This window comes from Beta vulgaris, chromosome 3, assembly GCF_026745355.1.
Source record: "Beta vulgaris subsp. vulgaris cultivar EL10 chromosome 3, EL10.2, whole genome shotgun sequence".
Classification (NCBI taxonomy): Eukaryota; Viridiplantae; Streptophyta; class Magnoliopsida; order Caryophyllales; family Amaranthaceae; genus Beta; species Beta vulgaris.
This window is the reverse complement of record NC_079204.1, coordinates 13,479,199-13,485,966: the sequence shown is the minus strand read 5'-3', so window position 1 is coordinate 13,485,966 and position 6,768 is coordinate 13,479,199.

Genomic DNA, 6,768 nt, shown 5'->3' with positions numbered 1-6,768 from the left:
GCCTCATGACCAATGGTGGCAACTGGCATCAATCATGACTTCCGTTACTGGAAGTGGGAAGTCATCCTTCGGACACGCCGCATTCAAGTCGCGGAAGTCCACACAAACTCGTAATTGTCCATTTTTCTTTCGCACCGGCACAATATTTGCTATCCAAGTAGGATACTTGACTTTGCGAATAAATCCTGGATCAATGAGCTTGTTTACTTCTGCCTCAGTTCAGGAATTAATTATGGCTTGAAACGTCTTTGGGATTGCTTCTTTTAACTGACACCCTTTTGATGGCTAAATGATGGACATCGACTTTGGGTCGAGTCTTGACTTCTCCTTATAGCTCCATGCAAATACGTCTTTGTAGTCAGAGAGTAACTTGGAATATATTTGTTCTTCTTGTTGGGTAAGAAAAGCACTAATGTAGACAACGCTTGGCTCTTCTTGAGTTCCAAGGTTTGATTCTTTCAACTCATCAACGGTGGCTTGGCCCCATCTTCAAGAGTTTTAGGAGCTTCATCTGTTTCCATCTCCTCGTCACTTTCAGGAGCCTCATGCCATGTGTTATGGTTTGAAGAAACAAATTCAACATATTTTTCTTTTTCTTGACTAGGCAAACTCCTTTGGTTTGTTAACACTATGACACGACATTTAGCTTTCAAGTGTGCATGTTTAATGATGTCTACCACCTGTGTACGCCTCATGCGAGATGGGATAACACTTTGGCCATTTTCTACTATAATATGAGTTTTCGATCTCTCAGTTTTGGGTGTGTTTTTCTTCTATTCTATATCCTCGATTTTTTTTCTCTGACTTTCCTCTTTCTAAGTTTTGTTCGAATTTTGGGTAAAGTATGAAAAATTTCTCCAATTATTATTAATCTTTTTTTTTTCTCTCTGTTCCAGCTATAGCTTTTGAAATTTTTAGTTTGCTTTTTTATGGTAACAAGGGACTCGATTTTAAGTGAAACTAGTGTGTGGCCCGGGTGTTACTCCGGAGGACTATTGTTTAACCCAACACTACATGATCAAATTGAATTACGCTCCATATCCACTTAGTTTCATGAGTAACTACTTCACAAACCAGCATCAGACTAGTAAACATAAAAGTGAACTCAAAACTCTTGAGGTATAGTCTATCTAGAAAACAAATAAAAAAGAGAAAACATGGGTTCTTATTAAATTTATACCAAAGGAAAAAGATAAGAAGATGAACATATCACCTTGAAGAGTTGATTGATTAGAGAAATCCTTTGACAAAAAAACAAATAGAAAAGAGATCAGTAAAATAAACAAAAGAGAATTGGAAAAATAAAGTTTCATTTATCCCAAAAGCCAAAAAAAATCATGTCAGATTAGCTAATACCTTCTTGAAGAGGAATAACAAAAGTTTGAGAATCATACAATTGCCATAACTATTAGTTATATGGTCATATATAGAGAGGGGTTGATTTCAATTAAGAGCTTAATTAAGCAATTACGGAATCGATAATTGAACTTTGTGCAATGAAAATATTGACAGGATTTAGGAGTGATTAGCGAATTAATTATATATGCAATCAACAGATTTGTGCTAAGGTTAACAGTTTCACTGACCTTCTTTATGGGTGTCGCCGTCTGACCTTTAAACTCTATTTCCTAATCCGTATTTTCAAACAACAATTTTAAAGTTCGATTAATAGCAATTATAATTCTACTGCTAGCCCAATAATTACGAAGTATAGGAGTCTAACTTTCATGGTGAATTTCGAAAAGGAAGATGGAGTAAGGGGATGACTACAAGGAAATAAGAAAAACAAACTTAGCTGCAAGTAGGTGTTGACGGCCACATTACTAAATTCTTTTCAAACATAATCATATTTTGTGCAAATATGGATCATTAAAAGGTGCTAGCTTAAATGGTGAATCTTTAGAAATTCTTACCTAAGGTTAGAGGTTCGAGCTTGGGCTTAAGCATATATATTTTTTAAACAATGATCATCTGAATTATTGTTGGTTAATTGTGCACATGGCGAAATTCTAGTGAGAGAAGGACGGTATGACGTGGCGCATAGACGTTGTCTAGCACACCTTTTAATATATTTGTATGGATTAGTTCCAAGAATTTGCTTGAGATTGAGGAGAAGTTGCTCATGGTGCGTTCAAAGATTTTGAGGAGTAAGGATAGGAAGGCGAGCCAACATCAATGTGGAACAGAGTTTACGGGTTTTGATTTCATAAAAGGAAGCTAGGGACATAAAAGTTAAGCTTCTCTCTCTGTTTCAAGTTTTGTCTTTTAGTTGTTTGGGTGGCATTTAGGAATTAGGATGGTGAAATTTGTGTATTAGTTATGCACTTATGCTATAGTATTTTTATCTCTACTCAATCCGGGGCATTTAGAGAGGGATTTTTGTTGACAACTTTGACCCAGTCTCCTGCACCAGCACTTTGGTCGGGCACATATGGTGCAGCCCAGTTATAATTTTGAGGTAGAGTTACATTCTTATTTCAGTAATTTTCGTTTTACTTCCTCTACTGGCTACTGCAGTGTTATGTTTTGAACTTTTCATGTCTTTGTTTGCTTACAATTATAGGATTTGGGATATAAGGATGATGCAAAGAAGAAAACATCTCTTGTCGATATAGTTTTTGTTTATGATGAGTATGAGTGACTTGTAATAAAGTAGATTCAGTACTTACAAATTTACCATTTACCTCCAATAAGTATTGGCCGGGCATGAGTGTTATAATGTACTCCTACATGTAATAAAATAGGATGAAATAGCTTGGTGGTGTTAAAATGATTTAAGTGGATATGTAGTATAAGGGAAAAAATTATTTATAATTTTGGTTTATAATATATGGTGAACATGAAATAAAGTTATTTGTCAAATTGTCATGAATGGATGGATAATGGTGTTTCACAAAGGGGGTTTTGAAGTGAGTTGCTCTACTAACATTGACTAAATTAAATACAAGAAGAAGAAAGTGCCCAAAGTAAATACAAATTATAAATTACTCAGGATTTCTGCGTGTGACTATTGAACCTTAAATGATAATTTGTAGTTGACTTGGGCCGAAAGTTGAATCCTGTATGGGAGCTTATTGAAAGTCTAAATCGTCAAACAGATCGTACTTATAATCTTAGCTTTATGAACAGATGTGATCGAAGTTTGGTCTCGAGGCTAAATTTTACTTGTAAACATTCCCCAATGTCTCCAATTGAAATACTTTGATTCTATAAGTTCTTGGAGGATTTTTTTTAAATGCTTAAGTGGAATTGAGGTCTTACAAACTTCTAGTTGAATGATGATTACTGGAGTCATCATTATCCTAAAATTGATTTATATGTCATCTTTTGAATAAAATAGTTCTTTTTTCTCTTCCTAATAAGGTATTAGGAATGTCCGAATTCAAGTTTGTTCTAATGTTTGCACACTTATAGAACTTCTCCTGCCAGATTATGCCAAGTGGCAAAATTTTAGTGGCCCTCATTTTGCCTGTTTTAGTCCAAAGCATCATGTTTTAGCTTTAGCGAAGTGGAAAAAAAACTTAAGTGATGCATTTTAACTTGGGGAAATCCAAAAAATGTAACTTTTAACATATCATGTTGTATGAATTTCGTCCATGCCTAATCGTCAGTTCCATCATTTTTCTTAACTTGATCTTTTTCTCACTCATGTTGCGTCCAAATGTTAAAGATTGCTACCACAATCTTAAATTCCACTCATGAATAAGGATGCTCTAGTACATGCATAATTTATTAAACCATTTTAACCATCTCGTATGACACTAATAATTATTGAATGATATATTGTTTGATTTTTCATGGTGAATTAATGATATTGTTATTGTTGCAACTAGTGACATTGTTATTGGTAACCTAGAGTATTAATTTGTTTCAGTATGCTACTAGAAAAAAAAAAGAAATTGCAAGATTTTGTTTATATTATCAACTATTATGCTTTTGCTATAAGAAAATTGTATTTGATCCAATTTAATATGGATTATTTAACTAGCATAATACAAATTTTGTCTGTTTCTTCTTAAATAATACTACCTTTGAATTATTATATAATAATATAAAATTTGTACCAAAATTCCTAAAATAAGGCAAAATCGGATGTAACCTAATAAATAGTTAAATCAGGACATGTGTCACTATATTTTTTATAGTTCACATGTGTCATTAATTAATTGGTTTTTTTAAAAAATTTTTTGTTTAAATAAATATTATAACTTTTACTTTTTCCTTTCTTCCTTCCTCCTCTTGCACTGAACCTAACTCCACTTTCTTCCTCACCCACCCCTCCCCAGTTTTTGCTACTTCTTGTGTAGCACGTGTATCGCCCGCCTTATCGCATTCGCAGATAACTCCACGTATTGCAAAGCCGTGAGAGAGAGGCGGGTGGAGTATAGGAAGAAATGTTGGGAGCCGGAGATGGTTTCGATGGTGGCGAAAGGGTTGGGGAGGGCTGGGGGTGGGGCCTGGGGGTGACTGGTGAGAAGAAGGGATAAAAGAAATGCTATTATACATATATATATTTTTTATTTTCCATGTTTTTTAAGTTTCAAGGAATGAGTTTTTTACTACTCGAATTCTTTTTTTTTAATGGAAATGGAAAAATTATCATTAATAAAACGCCATACGGCATCTACAATCATAATAAGCCTTACATAAAAGATAATCTAAAATATCAATCTGAAAGTTGTCATCCACGCTACTCATGTAGACGATTCGGAACCGCCGTCGTGATATGGTATCATTCCAACCATAACCGATTTTAGATGACTCAACATCGTTAAAGCCTGATGTAATAGTAACCTGAAATCTGACCTTCATCTCGATATTCTTGATTTTCAGTCGGAGAGTATGATTTTCCAAATCTGCAAAACGATGCTTCACCAGTTCCACAAATCTAAAAGCTGAAACTTCCAAATCTATATCCCTGGATCCATACACAAGAAATAAACAAAAAAAGGACTAATTGACCCACCACGAGGGAGGTGACTCTAAATTATTAAATTCCATGAAGGGAACAAAAGCCATCACACATATGGGACTTATTGAAACCATAAAAAAACGAAATAAAAAACAAAGAAAGGAAAAAAGAAAGGGAATGGGAAGAGGACTCGACGACCACATGCACCAGGTAGGCGGCAGCTGCCGAGCCCCCCATCGCTTGGGGTTTTCGCTGGAGATAGGTTTTTTTCGAAGAATGGTTTTGAGAGAGAGAGAAAAAGAAAAGCTATTTACTACTAGGATTTTAATTAATATCTTGAACTGTGATGTACACGTGATATCTAGACGCCAAAAGGTGTTGGCAAATTTCTCTCGCTTTTGAGCATAGCTAGAGGATAGGCGGAACTTTATTAACACACCAGCACCTATATTGGGGCATCGAGGAAGGAGCGTCCAAAAGGTAAGGTTTTTCTAGTAGGATCACTTTGACCTACTCTATTAATTTTGTTACCAAATTTATATTATTAACTATAAAATTAAAAGACGGTAAAAAAAACTATAATAATTAAAAGGTTATATTATTTTGAGATTAATGGTCAAAGTTTATATTATTTTAGCTTCAATTTATATGCATATGTTTGTTTTATATCTATTATAAAGATCATATGACTTTTTAAAAAATTTGAATATATTAATTTCAAATTAAAAATAAAATAATACTATTATTTTAGTAGTGAATTGTTTTTTGTATTTCTCAAGCTTTAACGTTACATTAATTATATATTTTGACACGGGACTTGGGAACTTCTAACCCATCAAGAGGAGTACGAGTTTCGTGTTTGGATCCTCTAGAGTTGTAAAATAACTCTATAAGGTAGAGTTTGAGCAATATCAACTATTGAATAAAAAATCAATGATTCATATATTCTCTTTCCAAATTCCCCTTATTTTATCTCATCAAAATTCACCCCTAAATCTTTCTCTTCCACTAATATGATCCCTCGATTTTAAAATGTATGGCTCAAATACAACTTTATCTTATAAAGTTTCACTAAAACGCTAGAGAATCCGAACTCACGAGTTTGACTGTCAACTAACTTGAGGACTTGGTCATAACTCACGGTAGTCAATATTGTCAAAGATTTGTAACTTGTATGTGGAGCCGTGGAGGCAATAGAGCACAAGTCTTTGTCTCCCATCGACTGATTTACCACAAACTCGTCAATTAGAAACAAAGGCTACCACATATGCAACTGTCAGTGCTAGCTAGCTACTCCTAAAGGACAAATTAGGGAGGTGATAGAACCCTCATCATGAACAAACCATGTCCGCTCATAGGGGTGAACGGATAATTTAACAATTAAAAAAGGGGTAAAGTGGTAATTTAATAATTTAAATAAAGTCAAGATGGTAATTGGTATTAGGGAATTGACTAAGGAACGGAAGGGTTAAAGGGATGTACTAACACGGGCTGAGTTAACAAAAACATGAATTTCAAACATACAAACAAGGGTTGACTTAACAATAATCATTGTGAGTGGAAACCTCTCCCACTCACATATTTGCAATTAGAAAAGTGGGACGCACAACCTACGCGGCACGCATTTCCTCCTTTTCTCTTGCATTGTTCTGTTTTGCAATGAACCGCTACGTAGGGGTCTTGCCTCGTAAATCGCTACCAAGAGTAGCGACTTAACTTAAAGTTACCACTACTCTGAGTAGCGGTTTGCTTTGGTGAAAATAAAAATTCTCGCGTATTGTCCTACGTGGACGGTATCCATGGAATTAATTTCAAATTCAGCACATAGGAGGAATTAATTACCCCTTTGACATTAT